At 66.7% G+C, this 27,814-nt stretch overlaps 1 protein-coding gene across 1 annotated transcript in view; it reads right to left on the bottom strand.

Annotated features, from left to right (window-relative positions):
- Nucleotides 1-26,182, bottom strand: part of RREB1 (ras responsive element binding protein 1) — a 50,142-nt gene extending 23,960 nt beyond the window's left edge. The window contains 1 exon segment of the mRNA XM_056108496.1: nt 26,162-26,182. The gene's annotated coding sequence lies outside the window, so the exon portion shown is untranslated.
- Nucleotides 26,183-27,814: the final 1,632 nt, after the last annotated feature.

Below are 27,814 nucleotides of genomic sequence, written 5' to 3'. Positions count from 1 at the left end.
TGCGTGGCTCTCGCATCGGAAGCATACGGCTGGCCGCACGTGGGCCTCAGAGTCCGCTGAGGGCCCGATGTCTCCGCCCCAAGCCACCAGCCAGTCAGGCCAGGGGCCCCCCAGGAGAGCTCTGAGTGAAGCCACCTGGGGGATGCAGGGGACGCGGCAGACTCAAATGCCGGAAGCAGCCTGGAGACCCCAGAGGGCCCCCAAAGGGGAGGGGCTGGAAGGAGCCCGACATCTCCCCCAGGAGAAGCCCCACAACTCAGTCACAACGCCGGGTGCGCCCTGACTTCGGTTTGGGGGGTCACACCCTTGTCTGGCTGGTGCAGGGGGGAGCAGGGGGAAGGCCAGCCTGCAGCAGCTCCCAGGTGACCAGAGTGGAGACACGGTGGGTGGGGTCACGGAACACCCGGTTGGCAGGGCCTGTTGAAGGGAGCGTGCGTGCAGGGCCCAGGATGCGGGAGGGAAGGGACCGCGCTGAGGGCATCTGGGGGGCACCCTGGGGCCAGCAAGGGGAGGGGAAGACAGCACTGGCTCTGCTGGCTGTGACCAAGGGCATCTGGGGGACGCGGGGGCTGAGCACCGCCCACCCCTAGGCGGCCACTGCTGACTCGGGGACTGCAGGGTATTCCCAGCCGGGTCCACAGGGGCACACATGCTCCTGAGCTGGACCCTCCTAGGGAAGTAGCCCCCAGGGACCCCCCCAAAAAGGACCTGAGTTCAGCACCTCTGCCCTCACCTCAGACACTACAGGGGACGGCAGGGCCGAGAGTGCAGGGTCGCCATCAGGAGCACAGCCCCCCACCAGGGCTCACAGGCACACAAGCACCAGAACCCCATGCACGGAGCCTCTGAGCCCACACACGCCCCTGCCTGCCCCCAGGAGCACTGTGCACCGAGCAGAGAAGCTGCGGGTCAGTGGGCATGTGAAGTCACATGTCCAGCCGGGTGGGAAGGAAACATCTTGCTCAGAGCCTCACGGAGCAGGGAGGCGGGGGCGGGGGGCTGGCTCCATGTCCTGTGCCCACCTGGCGGTCCACCAGGCCGCGGTCGTTCCAGTCGGCTGAGCCCAGAGACAAAGGCGGGGAAGGCCGGCCCCACACTCGGATGGCCGCCGAGGCCCAGTTAATAATTAAAGTCCAGGGCAGCAGACGGCCGCTACTGAGAAGCAGGCCCGGGGTCCCGGAAGCCAACCCCCTTCATTCTAAGATCGGGGGCGTCTCTCTACCTCTGCCTGAACCCCGGGGGCGAAGGTGGGCTCGCAAGGTCGTTGCATCGGAGACACCTTTCCCCGTGGAAGCCCAGGTCATGCTGGGGCAGGCTCCTCCCTCAGGGACACAGGGCCTTGGGCCTTGGAGGAGCACCGGGGCCAGAGAACGGAGCCTCCCAGGCCGACCCGCTACAGAGCAGCTCCGGAGGGCATCTGGCGAATGCCCGTCCCACCTGTGGCCCCGAGCACAGGCACTGCTGCTGGGGCTCCCCTGCACTCCCGCCAGCTCCTTCCCGCCCCGGCAGAGGAAGCCACCGCCTGCCGGGCGTCCCTGCCTCCCTGCTTGTCACCCCCACCCCCGCCCACCCCGTGGAAGAACCCCGACTGCCTCACGCGGAAGACGCACGGGGCGGACCCGAGCAAGCACTGGCCACAGCCACAAAGAAAAACACAAGCCCCCAAGCGAGGCTGCACACACAGGCCAGCTGCCGGGCGCACGGCGGGGATACGCAGAACTCACGCACACCAGCCCGCCCGTCCATCCCCTGACCTGATTCACCTGTCCCCCCACCCTAGCTGCAACCCCTCCATTTCCTCACCATCCCGTACCTGTCGGTACACCTGTCTACCACCCACCATCCCTCCATCCCTCGTTCACGTGCCCATCCATCCATCACCTATAATCCATCACCCATGATCCACCCACCCTCACTCCCCCAGAGCGGGGGAACAGCTCCCTCTACAGGGCTCCTGTTCCTGACTTCTAGGCCCAGTTCCTGGTTTCTGGTCAAGGGGCTGGGGGGGGGGGGGGGGGGGGGGGGGCGCCGAGGTACCCAGCTCTTCTCCAGGGACAGCACATGAACAGGCTCACCCCCAGGCTGCCGGCACCCCCACTGTGTGGTTACCCATGACGGCCACGCTCCACCCAGGAGGCTGGGGGACAGGAAGCGAAGCCCTTCCTGCCACTGCCCTGCACTGAGCTCTGGCCTTGTGGAGGCCGCCTGGAAGCCCGTGGGGCACAGGTGCACCCCTAGGTGCAGGCGTTCCACGTCTGCCTCGTGCCACGGGGAGGACGCCATCAAGCACCTAAGAAGCAGGGGATGTCCTCTGCATGCCCGCAGGTGGGCTGGTCCATCATGGCGGGTGTCTGCCTGGTTTGCTTCTTTACAGAAGCCCCTGTGGACACGCTGAGGAGTGGCTTGGCTGGTGTGCAGACCCAGCTCAATCTCTAACACTGGCCACTCCTCCCCAGCGGACGGTAAGGACACAGGACACAGAGCGGTAAGCGTGGAGAAGTGCAGGAGTTGAGACAAACGCAACCAAAGGTGTGTGTGCACATGGCTGCCCTCCTTCCCTCCCTCCCTATCTCTCCTGAAATCCCTAGACCCTAAAGCCAGGGCAAAAGCAGCAGGAATTTAATTTAACAAATCTTACGCTACCCGAGAACCATGCCCCAGGTGGGAGAAGATCTCTCACCACAGTAAAATGTCACCATTTAGTGAGAAACTTGCTCTAGAAATGCATCAGAAACTGCAGCCAAGCAAGGAGCACAGAAAATGTCCCAAGGCCCAGTGGGTAGGGTAGGCCCAAGGGTAGAGAGGCCACACTGACCAGCTGGCCGGAGCAGTGTGCCCCATGCGTGCGCACACACTTGCAAACACCATGCCCACCCCAGCGAGACCAAACCAGAACAGAGAGACTCGCAGGGAGGGCAGTGGGCAGGAGAACCCAGCACAGACTCTGGCTGGCTCAGGGACACAGTGAGTGGGCACCGCATGGAGCTCGGGGCTGAGCACAGCACATACCCCTCACATACCCCATACAACACATGCCTACACCCGCCTCCAACACACCCCAGCCCATGCACACTGCACAGCTCCATACAACACGCAGTGCCCACACCCACACACACACACACACACGGACCTTCCAGGCTGCCCAGAGATGGGGGGAGCCACTCACTACCTCTGGCTTCTCAAGCTTCCAACGCTGAGGCCTGAGGCAGGGCAGACCTGTGCCCACCACAGTCTGCATTTAGTCCCAGTGGCTGTCCTGGCAGAGGGAAAGCCACGATGAGTCTCTCAGAGTTAGACGGAGATGTTCTCTCCAAGTGCCACGGACAGCAGAGCACTGGGCAGGCAGACCCACGGCACGTGAAAGGCAATGCCCTGCGCTAGGAGGGCCTCCGGGGGGGGGGGGGGCACTCATGGTCCCCGCACTGTCAGGAGTGAAGCTGGTGCCTGAGCACACACTGCGGGGCAGGAGCAGGTAGGAGGCCGAGGTCAGGGAGCAGCAGGGCCCACCATGTCCACCACTCATCCTGTCCTGCAAGTCTCTCTGTGAGCACGCTCAGAGCCATGCTGCACAGGGACCCTCTCCTATCAAGTGAGCCCGAGGCTACAGCCACACCCTGGCTCTGGCGTGGACTTGTCTCTGTGACCCCAACATGCCTGACTCACTGACCCCCACCAGCACAGCTGCCAGGAGAGCGGGTTCCTGCTCCGGGGGCTCCCAGGAGCCCGCCAGCCCCACCAAGCCCTGAGAGTGCTGCTGGGGGCTGCGTGCAGATCGGATGACGGCTGGGAGAAAGCGGGATGAAAGCGGGCTTTGTCTGCGTGTCCTGAAACCTCGAAATCCTGGACAGGCAGCAAAGACACATGCGGTCCCGCCTCCAACGACCTGCAGCCAATCCACCAGATTCTCCCTCCCTCTGGGACTCCCCATGCCCCCGGCCAACAGCAGGAGGCCAGTCCGAGCCGCTGGGCTGGCCCCACTTACTTTAGGTGTGAGATCAGGGCCCACGAGATGGAAGGCGTCTTCAGCACGAGCGCTCAGGGCAGAGAAGCTCAACTCGGCCCCCAACCATCTCGGCACCTTCCCAGTGCCCTGTCCTCCGCCCTGCCGGGCCCCCTCATGGCACAGGGGCTGAGATTCACGGGGGCTCCCAGCCAGGCAGCCAGCAGCTGTTCAAACCCTCTCTGGATGCTGCACCATCCCCCCACCCCGCCAGTTGTCCCCCCAGCACCTCCCACCAGGCCAGCAGGAACCGTAGGTCCTTCCCCCAGCCCTACTCCCCCCCACACCCCACCTGCCCCGGCCAGCCCCACCTCCTGGCTGCCTGGAAAGCAAGGAGTCCTGGGCCCTAGGACCTGCCCATCGCAATTCAGGCCCATTCCTGCACCCCCAGAAATGTCCCTCCGTGCCTGATCAAGTCAAGGGAGACCTCTGGTGTGACAACCATGCACACACCACGGAGAGCCAGCCTTGCTTTACTCACATGCTGCACTAAACGTGTGCAAACCATGTGGCACTACCCACGGAGTGCTAGCCGTGGTCTACGAACCGCAGAGTACTAACCAAGCCGTAGGAACCATGCTGACCTAACCACGGTACCCCAAACACAGAGTACTAACCACGGGACACTAACCTAGAGTACCAACCACACCGCACTAACCATGGAGCACAAACCACACTGCGCTAACCAAGGTGCACTGACCATGGAGTACTAACCACACTGCGCTAACCAACCTGTCCTAACCATGGAATACCAACCATGCCGCACTAAATATGAAGTGTTAACCGCACTGCACTAACCATAGAGTACTAGCCACACTGCACTAACCAAGCTGTTCTAACCATGGAGTACCAACCACACTGCACTACCCATGGAGTACTAACCACACTGCGCTGACCAAGCTGTTCTAACCACGGAGTACTAACCACACTGCGCTAACCAACCTGTCCTAACCATGGAGTACCAACCACACTGCACTAACCATGGAGTACTAGCCACACTGCACTGGCCAAGCTATTCTAACCATGGAGTACTAACCACACTGCACTGGCCACTGTGCACTAACCATGGAGTACTAACCACACTTTACTAACATGCTGTTCTAACCACGGCGCACTAACCAGGGGCCGCTAGTCAGCCTGCACGACCCATGGCTTCCTAACCACGCTTCACTAACATGCGGCTCTAACCAGGGAGTACTCACCACGGTGCACTAACCATGCCTGCCTCTGTGTTCTCTACAAAATGGAGCTCCTGCATGTACAACGAGTCCTTAAAATCTAGAACAAGCTCTGCCAAGTGAACACATCTAATTTTTCAAATCAGAATCCCTCCTCCTGGCCAGAAGAGCAGGCAGGCAGACACAAGACTGGTGACTTGCTCCCTCCTGGCACAAACCCCTACTGTGAAGGAACGCAGAGTAAGCAGCAGCAAACACACACAAACAGACCTGGGGCAGCTGCCAGCCACACACTCCAGTGCCCCACACAGGCGAGGGGAGCAGCCCCACACTGTCCTCGGGCCGCTCGGGGTCTGTGCGTGGCCACATCTCTCGGCTCCCGGGGGTTCCTGTAAGCGGAACTCCTGCTGAGACTGTCTCCGGGCACTTGGGACGGCTCTGGGATCGACCGTCCATATCCCACCTCGGAAATCTCTACGTGCCGTGTGCTGCTGTGGCTGAAACCACAGCACCTGAAACCAGAACTTGGACTGGCCAGCACCAGATCTGCTCACAGACCAGGGGGGTCCCCCGGAATGGGAGTCAGGGCCCAGGGCACCCAAGGCTATGCCCAGCCAGGGCGAGGGCACAACAGGTCATTTCTGTGCCCACAAACGAGAGGCAGTGGAGAGATACCCTGGGTGCCCCTGCATGTCCCGGGCGCCTGTTCCAGCTCCCAGGCCGGCACAGGGCACAGCTGCACAGCACGTGGTGGGAGGGGTGGCGGGCACAGAGAACTTTCCATGTAGAACTCCTGGGTGTAAATCATCCCTGAGCGTCTTCCCCCTTCAGCAGAGCGCCGTGAATCAATGTGTGATTGGTCCAACCCTTCGGGTGACTCAGGGTCATTACCAGGAACCACGATTACACAAGGTGCCCTCAGAAACCGCCTCACCCCCCCTCCCCGCGCATCCCATGGAACCCAGTGGCCATCACGGGGCGCAGTGCCGCAGGCTCTGTTCACAGACACGTGGCTGGTCGCCCGTGTACCCCTGCTGGCTCTTCTGCACCACCCCCACTCTGGCCTTGGACGCAGGCTCGTCAGGGCCGTGCGCAAGCAGGCGAGTGAGGTGGGGGAACAGCACCACGGATGAGGACAGGAGAGCAGGCGCAGCTCGGCCCACCCCAAGCGTTCCTCCTGCCCTGCCAGGCAGGCCGAATTGTGCGAGTGCCACGGATGGACAAGGCTGCACCCAGGCTCGAACTCGAGAACCCAGCACGGCTCATTGTCTGAAGCAAGTAACACCCAGCCCAAACCAACCCCATTGTTCTCCCGACTCACTGGGATTTCCAAGGAAGCTTCGGGAACAGGGGCCCCAGGAACAGACCCGCCCCACCCCACGCAGGCCGGGCACGGCGGCACACACGGTGGATGCAAGGTCCCCCATCTCTGCTGTGCCCTGTGTGGGAGGGAGCCCCCGTGCGTCAGGCCACCAGTGCTCAAGAGCCAGGAGAATGGGGCAGGGCGAGCCGGGGAGGAAGCGGGAGCAAGGGCAGCGGCTGCCATGCCGCTGGGCTCGCAGCCTCCCCTCGTCCCTGCACACGTGGCAGCCAAGAGGAAGGCAGCGGCCCTGAGGAGCAGGAAGAGGAAGGAGTCCCTTATCGGAGCCGCAAGGCCTCCCGGGGCTGCGGAGGCCCCCGCCCCGTGCTGTCTCCCCACCTGGCAGGCATCCCTCCCTCTAGCACATGTGCGGGGGGCGTCCAGGAGGAGAGCGGAGGGGTGCCCAGCAGTGACGACACCCGCGGTGGGGGGCTCCCAGAGCCGACAGCTGAGACGGGAACCGCGGGTGGCATTCCAGGCGCCGGGAAACGGGGTCCCCACTGTGGAACAGATGTTGGCAGGGATGCAGCCCCCCGCCCACGCCTGCAGCTCCGTGCCTCTCCGTGGAGGAGGATGGCAGCCGCCTCCCGGGGGGATGGGGCCACCGCCACCCACCAGGAGCAGCCCCCCGCGTCCTGCCCCTGTGAGCACCCCAGGTCCTTGCCGGCAACCCCGGAATGAGAGCTGGCCCAGCAGGCTCCGGGGCCCCCGCTCCCCCCGGGAGCCCAGCCACGCTGGATGCTGAGGAAGCGGGTCTCGTGACTTCCTGGGCCGCCCACTCAGCCACCCCGGCCACCCCGATCCCACACTGAGGAATGCGTGCTGAATGGGGCCTATGTGAGGGACCAAGGGCACAGGAGGCACCAGAACAGCTGGCAAGGCCGGGCCGGGCCTCCTAGGAGGGCAGGCCCCGCCCCGCCCCGGCCAAGGATGCGACTCGGGCGCATCCAATACAGCCCCAGGGAGCAGGCGTGGGAGGGGCGTGGCCAGTGGGGCCTGAAGATGTTTTAAGGTCCTGCAGGGAGGGGAAGGGGGAGAGCGGGAGGGGGGAGGGCAGCGGCACTTCTTCCCTGGCTGGAACAGCCTGGCCCAACCTGTTCTGCGGTATGTTCTGTTAACTCCTTTCTGGCAAATGGAGGCACGGCAGGCGGCAGCCTCATCTTTCCTCCTTCCTCCCAGCTGCCAGAGGGCAACCTGAGGCCGCAGGCACAGAAGTGCCCCTGCGGGGGCCAGGGGCTGCGGCCCCCAGGAGCCAGGGCGCGGGCCCCACCATGGGGGTCTGCACCGGGAGAGGCAGCCAGCGCGCGGCACCACGGGGTTAACTGAGAGCTTAGCAACAGGAGCATCAACCGGGCCACAGGCCGCCTCTACCAGGCGACAGTAGGAGCTCCCCAGCACAGGCCCTGTCCACCCATGCGTCCAGGTCGAGTCCAGAGCAAAGGAACTCCCCACCCCACCCCCGCAGGGCTGCTGTCCTCCGAGAGACCCCCAGACAGCAAAGTGCGAAACTCTCTTAGGAGAAGCCAGGCTCGCTCCTAAGACACAGTTGTGAGTCGCCGCGAACAAAGACACAAAGGCGGCCCCAGGCTCCAGACAGAACCTCTTTGATGACACCCACTGGGTTCCTGCGTTCTGGGCCCCACAGCACCGGCCCCCAGAAGGCTGCATTGCTGAGGGCTGGGGTTCCCCCGGCCGTGGGCTGCCGCTAGAGCACGTGCTCTCTGCCACGTAACTGCCAGCGTAACTGCACGGCGGGGGCCTCGGCGCCCAGCGTGTGTGAGGCAGAGGAGGAAACCGCTAACGCACCACACAGTCCACACAGCCCGGGGAGCACGGACGGGCGGGAGAGAAGCCAGGCAGGGCTGGGGCACGGAGGGAGGGCGAGCTGGCAACCGGGCACACGGCAGGGCTGGGGTCTGCGGCGGCCCTTCCAGAAGGGCGGTGTGGCCGCATTGCCAGGCAGCTGAAAGAAGTCAAGGAGGAAATCAAGGCGCCCTAGAAAAGCAAGAGCTCCTCACTTCCACACAATCAGAACTGACATCTCTCCAATCACGCAGTCCCGGCGAACTACTCTGAAAGCACGTGCAGGCGAAGGCCACGCCGCCGACACCGCCTCTCTCCGATGATCCTGGCACTCGCTCAGAACCCCGACACCCAACAGCGGCGCGGAAGCGGGTGGGGGAGTCCCCAGAAACCTGAGCACGGACAAAGGGCGCTGAGTGGTCCCGAGAGCCAGCCTCTGGCGGAGGGAGGCAGAGCGGGAAGGAAAGGAGGAAGGAAGGGCCGGGATGTGCTGTGTGGGCTGCGGGCCCAGCTGTCCCCGGAGCAGTTGTGCGGCAGCAACAAATGGCACATTCATGCCGGAGAGCAGGGCTGCCCGCGGTCTGCTCCCCGCATGCCGGCGTGCTGGAGGCCTGCGCGCAGCCAGAGCACAGCCTGTCCTCCGGCTGCGGCGTCGCGGGCGGCCAGAGGGTCCAGATAAAGAGGCCCGAGGGCCATTCACAGGCTGGAAGCAGAGCTGGGGCCGGCGATAATCCAGCGGCAGCACCTCCGAGAGATAAGGGCACCGCTCGCTGGCTCGCGGCTCCTGCGCCCGGACCCTGCCCGCGCCCCCCCAGCGAACCGCCCGACCCCCCACCAGGTCGGCAGGAGGAGGAAGCACCGGGCCGCCACGTTACCTGCGCCACCGGGGCCGCCCAGCCCCGAACAAAGACACATCTGGTGCCGGCAGAGGCTTAGCATCCCCCGCCGCTGCCGGCACGTCTTCAAAAATTAATAAGTGGCGCTTCCACCTGTCGGGCCGGCACGGCACCGGGGCCCAGCGCGCAGGGGCGGGGCAGAGGTGCCCAGCGCTCCCCAACTCCGAAGGCGTCTCCACGGCGTCCACGGGAAAGCAAGGGCAATCTAGGGGCTTACCTGGGGCAGCAGTGGGCAGCCGACACGCCCCAGGTTTGGCGTCTCCCGCGAGGAGGGATCCTGGCAGCCGTGTCAGGGGAAGAGTCGCCCTGGTGGCCAGCAGCGATTTGGGCCGCGGTGACGACTGACTGCCAGGCAGACCCCCGAGATACACACACACACACACACGGAGATGGGGTGCAGGGCAGGGGCGGTGCTGGGCGGCTCTCCCGGGTACCACACGGCCCGCGCCCGCAGTGCCAGCCCAGGGAGGGGGGAGCCTGTGGAGCAAGGCAGGGCCCGGCCCCAGGGTGCTGGCGCACAGGCGGCCTTGGAGGCCAGGCGACAGTTGCCCAACTGCGTCGTGTCCTGGTGGCCATCGCCTGAAGGACAGCACCGGGGACGCCACATCACGGTCACCCGGCGCCCGGGGCAGAAAGGGCCGGGGGGCACCTCGGGCAGCGCCAGCCGCTGACCTGCAGGGTCACCAAGGGGGTGCGGGCGCGCGCGCACGCACACACACACCACGCAACCCACACTCCTCGCTCCGCCTCCCGGAAGCGTTTTTCTAGAGGGGCTCTGGGCGCCGTTGCCAGAGAGACTCTGAGGGGACAACTTCTGGGGGGGCGTCCAGGCGGGGTCTGGAGGCCGTTTGCCCCAGGGACGGGGCTGGTTTTCGACAACGCTCTGGGGGCATTCTCTCGAAGGTTCCAGGGACGGCTTCCGGGGGCGCTGGGGCGCCGGACCGACTCGGGCCTCCTCTGGGCAACGACCCCGGGGCTGAGGGGGCTGGAGACGGGGTTGCGCCCGGGCGCCTCTGGGGGCGCTGGCGGCGGGCTGGGGCGCCCGGGCCGGAAGGGTCACGGGCACGCGCGGCCGCGGAGGGGGCGCCCCGGCCCCGGGGGCTGCGCGTCGCGGCGCCGCGCGCGGAGAGGGGCGAGCGCGCCCGCGCCTCAAGGTCTCCCGGCGCCGGCCCCGCCCCCGGCCGCCGCCGGCCAATCAGCGCCCGCCACCCTGACTGACGGCCCAGCGGGCCGCTCGCCGACGCCGCGGGGGGCGGGAGGCCCGGCGCCCCGCCCCCGGCCCGCCGGCCAATCGGCGCCCCCCGCTCGGACGTGACAGCCCCGCGGCCCACTCAGCGGCGCGGCCCCGCCCCCGCCCCGCCCCCGCCGGCGCCGCGGCCCCCCGCCGCCTCCGGCCCCGCCGCCCTCCGCTGGTCCGGGCCGGCCCGGGGTCCGGGGGTGGGGGGACGGGCGGGGCCGCGCCCCCCGGCTCGGGGCCGCCGCGCGGCGCCCGGGACCCCGCCGCCCGCCCGCGCGGGCCCGCCCCGAGCCCCCGTGCCCGGGCGCCCTCGACGCCGCGGTGACCTTGGACCCTCGCGGCTCCCGGGCCGCCGGGCCGAGGCCTGATAAAGTGGTTAATGTTTACTGCGGCCCGCGGCGACCCGGCGCGATAGCGCGAGGCAAAGTTCCGTCCGCGCGTCCGCCGGACGGGCGGAGGCGGGGGCGGGCTCCTCAGGCGCGCCGCCCCCCCCCAGGGTCGCCCCCTCAGGCGCATCTCTCCCTCAGGCGCGTGGCCCCCTCAGGCGCGTCTCTCCCTCGGCCGAGTCGCCCCTCTCAGGCAGGCCGCCCCCTCGGCCGCATCTCTCCCTCAGGTGCATCGCCACCTCAGCAGCATCTCTCCCTCAGGCGCGTCGCCTCCCGGTCGCCCCTCCCCCCCCAGCCGCATCTCTCCCTCAGGCGCGCCGACGACAGCTCGGGGCTCACCCCGGGGTGCAGGGAGGCGGCCGCCCCAGGGGGTCCCGGGCTGGCCGCCGTGCGAGACCCGCGCCTCAGCAGCGAGCGCGCCGGGGACCCCGCCTCAGCGAGCAGCTGGCGTCGGGCTGGGCTCGGACCCACCCGAACGGCTCTGAAGACGCGGCACCCCCGCCCCCCGCCCGCCGCCCGTCTTGAAAGGACACGTCGCTGTCGCCCCACGCCGATCTCGGCCTCGCGCCCCAGCCCACGCAACGTCGGAACTGGCTGTTTTGAGGCTTCCCTGATGCTCCGCCGAATCCTCCAGGCAGGAGCCTCCTCGGGCTGGCCTCCCCTCCCCCCGCCGCCCCGTCAAAGGAGCACTCCGCTTCCAGCCCGGGAGGGCTCACAATGGGATGCTCTCAGGTGTTCAAAGTCAACTTTCCTTCTCCCCCATCCCCCCCGGCTTAAAGGGCAGCAATAGAACCAGTCACCTTGGAGACAAACATCACCCAGTGTTTGCAGAACAAACAATGGTACCTTTTCAGCCAGTACCAGGCAGGCAGGCCAAGGGGCGGCCCGCGATTCTGGGCCACGATTCTGGGCAGGACAGGGGTGCGGACGGCCTGCACTCATTTCATGCAGGAAAAAGTCATCCCGTTCTGACAACAACGAGGAGCCCGACGGACCGTGAGCGCCTGGCCCGGAACCACAAAGCCCAGGAGGCTCGCAGTTAGAGGAGACTTCGCCGCGCCCCATATTTTTGGAATTGTTTTACACCCCCGTGAGTAACCTCACTGCGAACCACCTTCTCCAGCGCCGAGGAAGAAGTTGTTTTCCATCTTTAGAAAAAAAAAACTCCCAAACACCCAAAGGCGTCCCCCCACCCAATTAAAAAAAAACTTTTCTTCTCCAGATTCGAATAAAAAGCAAGCCTGAGTTTTCCTATGCTCGTGTCTGCCCACTCATCGTGTTTCTGATTCAGCCGTGTCCCACCAATAAGTCTCTGGCGATGGTGAACGAAATCTGACTGGAAGCTGGAAAATTAAACCTCGGTTTAAAGGGGAAAAAAATGAAAGCCAGGAGCACCAGTCACATACATGGAGCAGGGCCTGGGCTGGCAACAGCACTTTTGACCTTGGCTATAACCACCAGGAGGACAGCAGAGCCCGGGGAAGCCCGGGCTTTAGGTCAGATGCCGTTGCTGTTTTTAAGCCGCTCGGCTGGAGCCGCGAGAAGAAACACATGCTCCTCAGATCCCGAGAAGGAAGCGCTGAGCTGTGAGCCTGGGGAGCAGCTTCCTGCTCCTGCCGCCCCACATTGTCCTTGGAGGGAGACTTGCAGAAGCGCAGGGCCCTGTCAGTTAAGCATCAGTCCCTGGCCTTTGCTGTCACCCCGCACCCAGGGACAAATGCCTAATTAGAATGGGCCAGCACGCGGCGCACACTGGAAAAATGCCTGTCCTCACCCCCCCCTCGCGTCTCTCTTTCCCTCGAGATTCAGGTCTGGAACGTCCCCGAGGCCGGCGAACGCCGTCTCACGGCGGCCTGAAAGTCTAATTAAGCAATGCTGCTTGTGCAGCCACAGTCAATCGCGAGCGTTATTAATCTTCCTGATGGGGCAAGAGGGAGCAGAAGGGCCCCTGAAAAGGAGCTAAACGGTTCCACTGGGCGCCCTTGAAAATAAAAAGGAACTGCACAAGTGCTGACCGATAATCCTGCAAACTCAAGTGCAGGCCCAGGCAGCGGCGGGAGGAAGAGGAGGAGCCAGGGGCGGGACCCCCGCCCTCCCCGCCTGGACCTCGCCTCTCCGAGTCACTTTTTCAGCCAACCGCAGCAAAATTACCACCTGGAGCGGCCGAGGGTGCGCGGGCACGACCGCGGGGCCTCGGCGCCCGGGCAGCCTCTGCCCCTCGCCCGGCCCTGCGCGCAGCTCGTCCTCCCATTAGCAAACCACAGGAGTGGCCAGCCCCACAGCTCCGTGCCAGACAGCCCTGCGCCTCGGCGGGGAGACAATGGCAGCCGAGGCAACCCTGCAGCTTCCCCTCGGTGGTCGGGCAGGGCAGACGCTCCCGGCAGCCCTGAGCCAGGCCCCAGGCAGCGCGGGGCCTCCCTGCCCCCCCACACACGGGCAGCTTCCTCTGTCTTCTGAGGAAGTGAGAGGCAGGCCAGGTGGCTTCTCCCCCCTGCGGACTTCTATGGAGTTTCTGTTTCGTGGCCCCTCCTGCCAGGGCGTGGGAGCCCGTGCATACCTCGGGAACCCGCGGGTCTGACTGGGGACAAGCCTCTACAGGCCCCTCCACCTGATGGGGCGCAGAGCCGGCCGGCCGACTCGGGGGGCTGCGTGTCTCAGCCCAGCTGCTCAGGGTCCTGGCGGAGATGCTTGGATGCGTGTCGGTCGGATGGCCCCTCAGCCATGCTGCCCGCCCCGGACCGCTGCCACTGGCCCCCAAGCTGCCCTCTCAGAGCAAAGTCTCCCTCAGCCCAGAGCCGAGGCCACAGCCCCGGAGGCATCACTCACTGGCCATCTTTCTCAGTGTCACGAGCGCCCGCGGAGCAGAGGGAGAGCACTGGTGCGGGGACGGAGCCCAGCACCACCTCCAGAGGCCCTTGTGGGCTCAGGGTCCTTCCGAAGCAGCCACGGCCATGACTCCAGCCTGGACCCCTAGAGAAAGGGGATTCTGGGGTGATCTCCCCCGCGCACCAGCAGGGGCCAATCCTAAGCACTAAGGAGCCAGAAGCTGATGCCCCAAAATAAGAAACAAAAATTAAACTTAGCTGGGAGAGACAAGCAGGCAGGGGAGGGGCGGAGGGTCTGCGGCCGGCCCTGCCTTGCGGCCTAGCAGGATGCTTAGAATTCCGGGGTTTATGGGCCTCTCCTCGAGCGCAGGGCAGTGCCGGGGCACAGGGACCTACTGTCTGCTCTGCCTCACCAGAAGGTGACCCAGGAGGACTGCGCTGCCCACGGTGGGCCCTGCCTGAGCTCATTGGCCGGGCAGCCCAAGGGTGTGGCAGCAGGTGGGATGCTGACAGGTGCCCTCGGGCCCGTCCCTGTCACCTCAGCCCACACCTCTGATGCACACCCGAGGCCTGTCTTCCCGCAGGCCTCTGGGGAGCCGTCTCGGCTGTGGGAGGGGGCAGAAGGCACCGCTCGATGCAGACCCAGCAAGATGCCCGGCGTCCTGCCTGGGCCCAGAGGCCCGTGTGCCCACTGCCCATTTCTCAGGTTCAGGCTGACCACAAGCCACCTCTCTGGCCGAGGGTGCATCCCAGACCCGCTTAGCGAACTGCCCGCCCACCCACCTCCCGGAAGGCGCCTGGCCAAGGGGCCAAGGTGGCATAGCCGGTGTGGCCTGGAAAACCAGCCTCGCCAAGACAGCGGCTCACCTCCCAGGGACCTCCCCCCACCCCGATACCCACACCAGCACCAAACAGGAGGGACGGGGCCAGGGACGCTGCTGGCACTCAGGCGTCCTGGCACGCCTGGGCCCCCAGCCCCCGCTTTCTGTGGGTAAAAAGTCTGTTAAAAACAAGATCCGGGCCTGGGAGATGCTCAGCGGGCTCAGCGCGTACGGGGGGGCTGGGTGTGCCCCCAAACCGTGAGAGCTGCGATGTGAAGTGCACATGTGCAGGACAGACGCATTCCACTGGGGGAGCGTGTCTGGTGACCTAACACGTGTGTGCCAGAGGTCACCCAGGCCTCGCTCACGCACCTACTCACTCTCACACTCTCACACACACACTCCTACGCTCACACTCCCTCTCACACTCTTGTACTCTCTCACACTCCCTCTCTTCCTCACTTATTCACTCACTCTGACCCTCACACTCACACTCACACCCCCTCTCTCCCTCACTTACTCACTCTCACTCACTCTCATACTGACTTTCACACTCACAACTCCCTCTCACACTCTCACTCACATACACTCACACTCCCTCTCACACCTACTCTCATACTCTCACACACACACTCATACTCTCACCCTCACATACTCTCTCACTTATTCACTCCCTCTCATTCTTTCACTCTCTCACACACTCTCAGTCATTCACTCTTTCACTCTCACACACATTCTCTCACTGACTCACACACTCAGTCACTTGCTCTCATTCTCTCACTCTCTTGCTCTCTCTGTGCCTCTCTGTGCCGCCCGGGCACCCAGGTGGCAGACGGGGTGCTGGAAGTGAGAGCAGGCGACAGGGAGGGAGCACCGTGCGGGGGTGCTGGCACGGGGGTTCCCATCGGCCCCGGCAGATGGGAATCACCGTCCAGACGCCAACGGTGGCTGGCCGGGGCTCCGTGTCAGGCTCTGCTGGAAATTCTGCTGGATACACGGGAGCCGAGATTAGGGGCGCTGCTCAGACGCGCACATCCTGCCGGCCTGACCTTGGCCTAGCGTCCTGGTCTGTGCTCGGGAGATAAGAGCCACCTCACCGCGCGACTGCCAGACAAAGCGAGACCAAGCGCAAAGGCCGTCGGGGTGCCTGGGACCCCTCAAACCATCCCCCTCTCGCGCCCCACCCCCCTCCAGCCCCCCGGCGCACGGGGGTGCTCGAAGCACGGGAAGCATTGGACAAACACAGCGGGGCACACCCCAGCTTTATCTGCCGCTCCGAAACGACTGTTAACGGCTGGAGCGCCAGCTTCACACACAGGAGCGAGGCGCCCATCCCGGCCTGTCCAAACCCCGAACACGTGGACAGGAAAGGGCCCGCGCAGCAAAGGGAAACCTCCAACAGCAGAGCAGAGTGGGTGAGGCCCACGGCCGCACCACCAACAGAGCAAGACCTGGGAGCCCCCCAGGGTGGGCGCAGACCCCAGCCCGGGCCCCACTGGGCCTCAGTTCCACCGTCTCGGCTCACAGTGCAGCCTCCCCCACCCGAGGAGCCCACAGCAGGCCAGACCCTTGCACACGCAGCTCCCCAGGCTGGAGTTCCTATCAGCAAGCAGTCGGCTGAGCCCAGCCCGGCTTAGGGCACCAAATCCAGGGGAGGCAAGCGGGGAGCAGGCAGGCGGAACCAGGAATCTGTTTGCCCAAGACCCACTCCCAGTGGCCTGACCCGCACCCAGGACCCAGAGTCGAGGGGAATCTCCTTTTCCTGCTTCTGCATAGGGGGGCACTATCCCAGCTGACCCCGGAATCACACCACGGTCCCTGCACGGTGGCAGGTCCCAGGCCGGGCAGTGGCAGGGTAGCCTGCAGGCCCCTAGGGCCAAGGACCCGCTCAGCTGCCTTCAGAACTGCACCGGCCCCCGAAGCACGGGCATGGCTTCTCGGAACACCCTTCCCCAGTGAGAAATACCGAAAACAAAACTCAAATGTGAGTCGCAAGGGTCTGATGAGTCCAGCCCCCAGCAGCTCTCCACAGACTGACCGGGGCACACTCAGCTCGTCCTGGGAAAGAGCCCGCAGCCCAGGTGGGGTCTCAGCAGGCAGGGGGCCAGGGTGGAGATCTGGGGGTCAGATGTCCCCCCTCCCAAAGACAGGGCCCAGGCCCTGCGCAGGCAGCGCCCGGCCCCCTGCAGGACCTGCCTTCCAAGCCACCAGCCCACGTCTGGGGAATGTGCAACAGCACCCTACCCTGTACCAAGTTAGGGCCCCAGGCGGCCAGTGCCCCAGCCCCATGCTTGAAAGGACAAAGGGAAGGAGGATGGCCCTGAGCCCTGGGTGGCAGGCCCCAACACCCCAGCCAGGGCGGGACACGCAGAGCCATGCAGTGTCCCCTGCTCACGGGCCCGCGCCCCCACTCAGCCTGAAGTCGCCAGCCCACCACACACTTCCGGCCCCACACAAGCCTCCGGCGTCGCCCTGGCCAGCATCAGGTCGCATACTCTGGCCAGCAACTTCCCCTCTGGCCCACGCGGCTGAGCTCGTCCTCCTCCCAGCTACAGCCTGCGTGCCCGGGGGCTCTGCTGGCTCAGACTGGGGTCCTCGTCCACCCAACCCAGGTGACGGGCCGCACAGTGTGCCTGTGAATGGGGGCCATTCCCTGCAGGGAAGTGGGGACAAGGTCTGCCCCGAGGCCCCGCCCCCTGCTGGGATGGTGATGGGGGACGCCAGCAGGACAGGGCAGGGGCCCCGGCAGCGACCACCTCAGCGCGGGCCGGGGAGGGCATGGCGGAAATTTTCTACTGACTCCTGATTTCAAAACTGTCCACAGCACCGCAGAGACAGGAAACAGACAGTGCTTGGGGCCACGGAGACCTACCAGTTCCTACCAGTTCCCGTGCAACTCAGGAAAGGGGGGACCCCCAAACAACGGCCAGGAGACGGCGGTACCACAGGCCTCAGCTGCTGCCACTTAAAAAGGAGAACACTTGGTGTGGGCACACAGCGAGCATGTGCCCGGGCCAGTTCTCAACACGGCGCACACACAGGCACTCACACAGCACACAGGCGCATCATACAGGTATACACACAGCACACAGGAGCACAGCACACAGGCGAACACAGGCACACACACAGCACACAGGCCTGCGCACAGCACACAAGCACACACAAAGCACAGCACACAGGCACACCCAGCTACCAAGCACTGCAGCCACAAGGAGCAGTCCCAGCACTGCGTCCTCTCTGCACCCCACACCTGGCTCTCCTGCGCTGAGGCTCCACGTGCCCCTCAGTCCCCTGCAGAGCTGTGTGCTGACGGGGAAGGGGGCCACCTGGACACCCCAACTCCAACAACTTTGTCTGTCTGCCCCACGCCCCACTCGCCAATGCCCGGGAGAGGAAGGCGCGTCTGCCGAGGACCCCTCTGAGCCAGGCGGGGCGCGGGTCCACAGGGCGCTGGTGATGCGTGGCTGCCGAGCCAGTACCGGGCACCTGGGGGCCAGCTCGAGTTGGGCTGGGACTCCAGGATACAGGCGCGTGCATGGGAGGGCCCCAAGTGGGCACATGGTAAAACCCCGCCTCACAGGGGTGAGTGCGGCTGTCCTGTGGCCGCTGCACAGGGATGGATCGAGGGGTGGGGTCAGGGATGCTACTAGAGGGGCTCGGCCGCCCGTCCAGACCACTCGGGCCTGAGCTCCAACCACTGAGGCCAGGCCCTGGCAGTTCCTCTGGGGGTCCACACCCGGCGTCCCCACACAAGCGACAGGAGGCCACTGGCAGAGAGGCAGGGATGGAACAGGAGGCCCACCCGCCCACAGGTCACAGGGAGGGAGAGGGGCTGGCGTCTCACACAGGGAGCCTGTGCCGTGGTCTGTGCCAGCCCCCTGTGCCCTCAGTGCCCCCCAGCCCCTCATACCCACCCTCGGCCATCCCACCCAGGAGGAGGGATGGCCGAGTTGCCGCCCAGGCCAGCCGTGGACCTAACACCCCTTAAAGTTGCTGCCCCTCCCGTGCCCGTGCTCACACACATAACACACACACGCACACGTACATGCTTACACATGACATGCTACACATGACACGTACATGCTGACACATGACACACACACGTACACACTTACACATGAAGCACACACTCGCCTCGGCCTACGCTGACCTCACGACCTTTGTACCCACCATCCTCCACTCCTCCCCTCCCTTCCCCCCCGACCAGCTCAGATGCCACCTCCTGGGACACGCGGATACCTGTCCCCGAAACACCCCACATGCTCTTGGCATGTGGGGGTCACCGTCCCCCTAGAGCCGGCACCAGCAAAACCTCCAAGTATCCTGCCGGTGCAGAGCAGCACTGCCCGCTCTCTCCTCAGGGGACCTGGAGGTGCCCAGGTCGAGAACGACCCCCCTACACCCCCGCAGGGCGGGCAGGGCGCCATTCCCTCAGGGGACGCCTCCGAGGAGTCCGAGTGCAAGCCCCAGAACAACGCCCCTGCAAACAGGCAAGACGTCTCCTCCGGAAAGCAGTGAGCACTGTACAGGGTGCCCTCGCTCGCACGCACACCAGGAGGCCATGGGACCCCGGGAGCCACACGGCAGCACCTGAAGGCACCCAGACCCAGCTGGAGAGGTGCCAGTCTGCGGCTGGCCACGAGCGAGAACCATCTGCCCGGCCCCCGAGCCCAGCACAGCCCTCACGGCACGCGTCCGCCATGCACGGAGCCGATGAAGACCAGCAGGCCCGCTCGAACACCACAAAGCTCAGGCCGCCAGCCTGTGTTGGGACAGCCGGGGAGACTGAGCTGGGGGCACACAGGGCAGCTCGGGGAGGGCTGAGGACCCGCGGGACAGGCCTGTGGCAGCTAGCTCCCGCAGCACACAGCGCAGCTTTGAGAAACAGGCCCCAGTGCGAAGGCAGCTCCAGGGTCCGAAGGGCAGGTTTTGCGTGTGGGACGGCCTGTTCCATCCCGGCACCGCAGAATCCCCCGGGGGGGACAGCTCTAAGACCAACGTAGGTAAATAAAGTCAAGGCTGCTTTCCACATCAAAGAAGATCCAGAGAGCTGGAATGAAAAAGCACAGCCTTGCACGCAGCCAACCTGGGTTCGATTCCGAGCACCCCATATGGCGCCCCCGAGCACCACCAGGAGTGATTCCTGAGTGCATGACCCCTGGGCATCGATGGGTGTGACCCAAAAGGCCAGAGGGGAAAAAAGAATCTAGAAACCACATGGGAGGGACAGCACGGCGGGGAGGGCACTTGCGCTCGGCTGGCCTGGGCTTGGTCCCCCGCACCCCCGAGAGTCCCCCAGGCCGCCAGGAGTGGCCCCAAACCCGCACAGCACACGCAGCCAGAACAACCCGTTCTCAGCCCGGCAGCATCCCCACCGGCTCGGCAGGGGGTCCCGTGCCCTGCGGCGGGCAGAGACACCGTCTTCCACGCCGCGCCTCAGCGGGCACCAGGGATGCTGAGGCGCTGCTCAGCTGGCGTGGCCAGTTTGTTGCTCCAACAAATCCGGCCTGGGCTCCCAGGGAGGCGCCCTCCCCCACCCCAGCCCCAGGGGCTTCTGACTGCTTCATCTTCTCACTGCCGGGAGGCCACGTGTGCGGAGGGCCAGTGTCCTGCCACGTGACGCACCTCCCCGCACGTCTCTGAAAAGAAAGTCAAGGCAGGGGCCTGCGTCGGGGCTGGGAGGGGGGTCTCCCGGGGAGCGCGGCAGGGCACGGCCCCCGAACAAAGACGGCGGTGGAAGTTCTGCGGAAGGCCGGTGCATTCAAAGCACTCACTGCTGCCTTCTTTGTTTTTGTTTCTCCGCCACCCCGTCTCAGCACAACACTCACCTCACAATAAAAAATGATTCTCTTTTTATTGTTCGGGGCCCGGCGAGCACCGCGGGGAAAGCGTGTGTCGCCGCTGCAGCCCCTGGGCTCGCTCCCCGGCATCCCACGCGGCCCTCCGAGCACCGCCGGGTGCGGCCCCCAGAGCCGCACAAACAAACAAGTGTGCGACCCACTCCCGTCAGGATCCGCGGCGCACGCCCACCCGAGCCAGGCCAATCCGCGGCCGTAGGTTCCGGGTCTGGTGTTTTGTTTTAAATCCAAAGAGTAACGGAAAACAAGAAAAGTTAAATTACACGCAGACCAAGACGCCAATTAACTCCTACCACTAATGAAACCGAGGTCTAACGAAGCAGAGCAGAGGGCCCACACAGGGGGCGCGGAAGTGAGGCCCACTTTGATCCGCCTGCCCATCTCTCCTGCTAAATACGAACTTCAAACCGGGACCCAGGAAAAGTGGTGATAATTAGTACGGGGCCGGTGGGGCAGCGTTTAGTGCAATCAGGCATTAAGGAAGTTTTTTTTTCCTCTTTAATTTCGAGTAAATTAAGCCGAGCAAAAGTTTGAGAACTTGTGTAATCCAGCACCGTGACCCATCGCAGCGGGCCGGCTGGCAGTGCCCGGGCCGGCGCCCGCTCCTCGGGCCGGCAGGGCGGCCGAGTCAGGTCTTGGCTCCCGGATGCTCTCCGCTCTCCTCTAAAAATAACCGGCACCTCTCGGGCAGTGCGGGCGCTGGATCCCCCACCCAAACGCATGCCCCGGCAGGTTCTGAGGCCGCGGGAGCCGGGGGAGGGACGCCCGCCCGCCGGGCCACCAGCTCCAGCCCTGGGTGTCAGCAGAGCCGCCACTAGGCGCAGGGTGCTAGGAAACGGGCCTGGGCCAGACCACCGTCCCGGGGCCACCCGGCGGGTCGGGAGCCCCTTCTAGAATCCGGGCCAGAGGCACCTGAGTGAGATGGGGCAGCGGCTCCCGCCAGGTCCCCCCACTGTCACTTCCTCTCCTCTCCTGGAATTCCTGCCCTCTTCCTGCCTCTGCGGTGGGTTGGGGGCAGGGCGTGGGCCGGCCAAGGGGTACCTGTGGCCAAACCACCCCGCACCACCGTGCCGATAGAGGCTCTCACGCGGAAAACATGGTTCCTCTCCCCCCCCAAACCCTACACGATGGCGGGGCCGCGGCAGCCCCCAACTCTCAGGAAGAGGGGAGGCACCCCCAGTGATGGAAGGGGAGGCCGGGCCCGCGCCAGGCCCGAGAGTCTCGAGCAGACCCCAAGCAGGCAGCAGCTGACCTAGGCCAGCGGGCTGCGGGGCAGGAGGCCCACCACACTCCGAGCCCCGAAGTCCCCCGAGCCCCGAAGTCCCCCGAGCCCCGACCTGCTGCAGGTCCAGTCCCCGGCCAGACTCGGATGCCAGGGTCAAGATGCCGCCGCCGAGGGAGCTCCCAGCCCCTCCCCCGTGCCCCGAGCCTCGTCCACTGAAGGACCAGGGCCCCGCTCCACGCAGGGCACTTCCAGGGAGCACCCACATCCGGCAGGGCCCCCTCTCCAGGGAAGGGGGTGCAAATTCCACAGAGCCTTCCGGAATGCAGACCCCGAGAACTCCCGGGTTAGCGATCCAACTCTTCTTTGCCCCCAGACCCTCCCAAAGACGGTCTCTGTCTGTCCGTGTGTCTGTCTGTCTCTCCTGAGCTAGGGGGTGTGGTGGTGAGGATGGACCCCAGGCCTCCAGCACGCAGACCCCGCGGCATCCCACTGAACAGCTTCCTGTCCCAGGACGCTCAGAAAGAACGACAGCAAAGGGAGGAGGCCGATGGGGCCATCCCCCCACACACACACACAGAGTCACACATTCATTCAGTCACACACACATGCATCACACAGTCTCACACGTCCACACACAGACCCACACACCTCCACACAGGCCCACCATCACATACTTTCATACCACCACACACACTGCCACAGTCACAGCCACACAGACACATTCCCACAGTCACACACTGACACACAAGCGAGCAGGGACACACTACACACGCAGACGCAGTGCGTGTGACATGCGTGCGCGTGGCGTGGCAGGTGGGAGGGTGGCCCTGAGCGTCCCTCAGGAGCGGTCGGCAGGAGGACACACCACTGGGCTCGGCAGCAAGGTCTGGGCTCCCCCGCACCCACCCCAAGACGAAATGCGCATCGTGGGGCCTTCACAAGAGCCAGGCCCTGGGGTAGCATCCGAGAGAGACTCTGGGAGACCCTCTTGGGTCAACTGCCAGGCTGGCCGCCAGCCCCCCACAAGCCCCAGGACCCCCGCTGCCCCAGGCCCCTGCCTGCCCAGCACAGGCTCAGAGCCTTGAATTCTCAGAGCGTTCCCTGCCTGAATCACACTGAACAAATAGTCCCCACCCTCTCCCACTTCTTTTGTCTGAAGCACCTCGTCACAGGCTGCCACCTCGACCAGCTCCCGGTGTGCCCCGAGGACCAGCAGGAACCAGAAGCTCGTGGCCGCAGACAGCCCGTCCTTCCTCCTCACCCCACCGGCCTCCGGCCCCGAGCCAATCTGCAGCCACCTGGGCCTCGACCGGGAAGGTGGCGGCCCGGGCAGCCAGGCCTGCGCGGGTGCAAACACGGAGAAGCCTGGCAGTCCCCCTGGGGCTCAAACGGGGGGGGGGGTCCCCACCTTCCCTCTGAGTTACGGGCAGGTGCTGGGGCCCGGAACCAGGAGCCCACCCTGAGTCCCGCTGCTGGGAGGGGTCAGCTCCGTCTGCCTAGCCCGCCAATGCTTGTGAATCCCACGGGCCAGAGGGAGAGCCAGAGAGCTCGCGGGGCTCCCCTCCCCCCGCCGAGCCATCCAATTTCTCAATGATATTTGGATATACAAAATGTTACCCAACTCTGCTCACTAGGTCAGACGGGCACCCAGGCTTGCTGGGGCTCTGCGGCCCGAGAGGCCGTCCCCGGCTCTGCGCGGCGCGGCCCGACCCCACCAAGCCCGAGTGAACGGCAGGAGATGGGGTGGGGCAGGTAGCTACAGGGTGGGGGGTGGCCAGGCCTCCTGCCCTGCCTCCTCTCACCGGCCACCGGCCCCCTGCACCCGAGGTTTTTTACAAGGCTCAGGTATATAAAACAGGCACACACAAAACAAACATTTACTGAGTACCAACGATAAAATGATTTCAAGGCGACTTCTCCACGACCTTCAGCTACGTGGCCCCACGCAGGGCTGCAGCCCAGTTTAAACTGGGATTCAAGCAGGAGAGATTCTGACATCCCACGTACACACGTACACACACACACTGGGAGCCCAACAGGCGAAGAAGAACCCCCTCGGGCGGCAGAGGTGCCGCATGGCCTGGCCCAGCTGGAGAGCCCCAACTCAGACGCAGACGCCACACCTCGGCCAGGCGGGTACCTCGGTGGACGGCCGGGCTGCCCCCAAGCCGCAAACTGTCATGCCCACGCGGGTGGGGGAGGGAGGGCGGCCCGAAAGGCCATGCACATGCCCCTTGCCAGTGGACACCAGGCCCCGCAGAACCTGAAGTTCGACTCAGAGACACTTCAGCAAACAGAGACAACTTCAGTGCACGATGGAAACACGGCTCGGTTCCTCTCCCCCTCGCGGCCAAAGGGCACGGAGGATCCCAGGTTCTGGTCATCTAGGAAGGGCCCAGCGGCCGGCACCGGCTCCCAGAGACTGGCCGGTTAATTTTAGCATCTTCTGTTTAGCTGCCTGGCAACCCTTCCCCTATGACCTCCAGAGCACCACCTACTTCTCAGGAGGGCGAGGAGCACAGACATCAAAGCGCGCGCCTGCCCGGGACCCCGGGACCCCTCTCCCTTTGGCCGGGGGTGGGCGCGGCGCCCGGAGGCCGCGGGCGGGACACGCGTGTGCGGCCGCGGGTGCCCCGGCCTGAAGGGCGCGTGCAGGGGGGAGGGGAGGACAGCGCTGGCCGGCATTTCCCAGGCGGCCGGGGAGGTGGACGCGCAGGGCCCGGCTCACCAGGGAGAGTAAAAACGGAAGCCGCGACCTCGGCCAAGCAGCAGCTGTCCCCAAGGAGAGCGCGCCCCGGGATGGGGGCCACCTGCGGGGCGGGGCGGCGCCCCCGACCCCCCAGCCCCGGCCCCGGCCCCCCGCCGGCTGGGGTGATGTAAATGGGGAGGAATGAGGCAGAACACCTGCGGGCTGACTCAGCCCATCTCCTCATCCCAGAACAAACACTCCCCTGCCCGGGGCGGCCGCGCGGGCACCCCGGGGCCAGGCTGCACCCCGTGGGCGCCCCCCGGGGGTCCCGGGCCCTCCTCCCCGCCGGGACGCCCGACAGGCAACAGGCGCGGGGCCTGAAGGACACGAAAACAGGCGGGGGAGGCGCAGGGGCCGCGCCACGGCCCCTCCCTCCCTTTGTACCGCGGGGGCGCGCGGGGGCGCGGGGACACACGGCGGGGGTCGTCCTGCCCCTCCCCGTCCGCACACTCCGGACGAGCCCCGGGAAGTCCAGTTCATCCCCGAGCGGGCCGGCCGCATCCAGCGCGGCCGGCCGCGGGGCCAAGGGCGCCCGGGGCAGCGGTGGCCGCGGGGCGCGCCCGGCCGGCGCCCCCGCCCGCCCGCCCCGCCCGGCCCGGCCCGCCCGGCCCCGGCCCCCCGCCGGGACCCCCAGGCCGGGGCTGGGGGGCCCGGCCCGGCCCGGACGCGCGCTGGACTTCCGGGTTCCTCTCCTGCCCACGTCTGCCGGGCCGGGCACGGCCGGGCCGGGGGATGCTCGGGCCGCGCGGGGGTCCCGCGGCGCCGCCCGCCCCCGCGCGCGCGCCGGGGAGGTCCCGCGCCGGGCCCCGCGCGCCCCCCGCGCCCCCCGCGCCGGGCGCGGCCGGCTCCGGGCCGGCTCGGGTTTCGTCCTGGAATGCGCAGCCCGGCGGGCCGCGCGCGCCCCCCGGGCCCCGGCCGACCCCCGCGGGGGGCGCGGGGACCCGCCGGCCCGCGCCCCGCGCCCCGCGCGCCGCCGGCCGCCCGGCTCCGGCGGGGTCGGCGCGCCCGAGCGCCCGCGGCCCGCGCGCCCCCGGCCCGCGCCCCCCGCCTACCTGCGCCCGGGATGCGGCGCGAGGATGTCCCGGCGTAAAAATAGCGCGGCGGATTCCTGCGCTCGCTAATATGGATGCGCATCAGGTCCCTCCCGCCGCGCCGGGCGCTGGTTGGCAGAGCCCCGGGAAGGAGCGCGGAGGAAGGGGAGGAGGCCGGGGAGGAGCGCGGGAGGCGCCGGGACCCCCGCCCGCCGCCGCGCCCCCCGCCGCCGCCGCCGCCGCCGCCGCCGCGCGCCCGGCCCGCGCGTCCCGGGGGCCCGGGCCGGGGGGCGCAGGGCCGGCCGCGAACTTGTTCCGGAAAGGGCCTCAAAATGGCGTTTCTGGACGTGCAAAGTTCACCGGCCCGCGGCGCCGCCGCCGCCGCCGCGCCGCGACCCCCGCCCGGCCCGCGCGCGCCCGCGCCCCCCGCCGCGCGCCCCCCGGGACCCCGCGCCCCCGCCGCCGCGCCCGCGCCCGCCCGCCCGCCCGCCGCCCGGCCGCGCCGCCGCATCCCGGGCGCGGGGCCGCGGGGGCCGGGGCGCGGGGGGCCCGGGGCGCCGGGGGGCCCGGGGCGCGCGCGCCGGCCCCCGCCCGCCCGCCCGCGCCTCGCCGCGCCCTGTCACCCCGGGCCGGCCGGGCCACGCGCAGCATCCGCGCCCGGGCCGGGGTCCGCGCCCGCCGCGCCGCCGGGCCGCCCGCGCGCCCCCCGCCCGCCCCGCGCGCCCCCCGCCGCGCCCCCGCCCGCCCGCGCGCGCCCCGCCCGCCGCGCGCCCCCCGCGCCCCGGCCCTCACCTGGCCCCGCGCCGCCGCCGCGGCCCGTCCGCCGAGCGAGCCGGGATGATGCTGCCGGTCCAGGCCGCCGCGATTGGCTGCCTCCCGCGACCTTTGACCCCGGCCCCGCCACCCAGGTCGCGGGTGCGACCCAATCCGGGCGCGGGCCGCGCATCCCGCCCGGGCGCCGGGGATGGGCAGCGGGCCGGGCCGGCCCGAGGGCGCGGGGACACGTCGGGGCCGCGGCCCGGGCCGCGGGTCGCCCCGGGACCGGCCCGGAGCCCCGGGTCCGGCTGTTCCCCGCCCCCCCGCGCGCCCAGGGGCGCCCCGGAGCTCCACGGGGCCACCACGGGACACGCTGCCCCCACGGTGACCGCGCCCGCGCCCGGGTCTCCGCACCGGTCACCTCCGAAGTGTCCCCGACTGCCCTGCCCACGGGAAGGAGAGAAAACGAGTTTGACCACCGGCGTGTTTGGGAGCGCCAGGGACCCGGCCTCGCGCACGGCTGACCAGGGTTCCATCCCCAACACCCCGTGTGGACCTTGAGCCCCACCAGGAGTGATTCCGGGAGCGCAGCGGGAGGGAGCCCTGAGACCACCGCACGTGGCCCCAGCCCCCTCCCCCGAATAAATTAAAGTGTCACATGACTCCTCCTGGGTCCCGAGTCCCTCTCCTCTGGCCGGGGGGGCCTGTCCTCGGGTCTGTCAATGTCGGGGCCCCTGGAGGTGCCTTGCCCAGGCCCTGGTGAAGACCTCCGACCGAGGGGTCTCTGGAGGGGAGGTGGGGATGCGGGGCTGGTTGGAACATGTCAAGTGGAAGGGTGAGGGTCTGGGAGGCCACTCAGCGGGGAGCATGTGGGAGCCCCGAGATCCGCTCCTGACACTGTGTGGTCCCGGCACTGCCTGGCATGGCTAACAACAACAACAGCAACCACAATAATAATATAATAACTATGTTTGGGGCCACGGAGGCAGCTCAGCCCTGAAGCACTTGCCTGTGTGAGGCCCTGGGTTTGAGTCCAGCACCGTGAGGCACCCCCAGGCTTTGTGCAGGGCTGCTGGATGGCCCAGCCACACGTGGCAGGAACGGACCCACTGCCCAGGGCCCGTGGGGCACAGCAGACAGCAGGGGCAGCTCTGTCCGCACCGCAGGAGCCAGACTGCCCAGCCAGGGAGGGGGCCGCGTGGTCACTCCCGGAACCCTGTGAGATGCCGGGGATCGAACCCCGGCCGGCTGAGGGCAGGCTAAGGACCCTCCCGCACATTCTCTCCGGCCTGTATTTCTGAGTTTTCAGTCATTCCGTTTGGGGGCCCCACCTGGTGATGCTGAAGGTTTACTCCGGGTTCTTTGTCCCTGTGATGCTGGGACAAAGTCGGGGCCCCGCATGCGAGGTTGAGCCCAGTCTCTGGGCCTGGCCGGCCCCGCCCCACCCGCCCTTCACAGCAGGACCTGGTCCCCGGCGGAGGCTGGAGGCCGGCCGATGGGGAAGGAGCCTGTCTTGGCTGTCCCTCAGAGGGCACCACAGATGCCCCAAGTGGACTGTGGACTGTGGCCCAAGGGTCTCTGAGGAAAGCCGTGTCCTCGCTGGAACGAGCAGCTCCCCTTCGACCTCAGTTCCCTAAATAAAACTGTTTCTCTTGAGAAAAATGAAACTGACTGTGGTGACTGTCTTCC

Source organism: Sorex fumeus, unplaced genomic scaffold (assembly GCF_029834395.1).
Source record: "Sorex fumeus unplaced genomic scaffold, SorFum_2.1 ptg000218l, whole genome shotgun sequence".
NCBI lineage: Eukaryota > Metazoa > Chordata > Mammalia > Eulipotyphla > Soricidae > Sorex > Sorex fumeus.
Note: the sequence above shows the minus strand (reverse complement) of the source record. Positions and strands in the feature narration are given on the sequence as shown.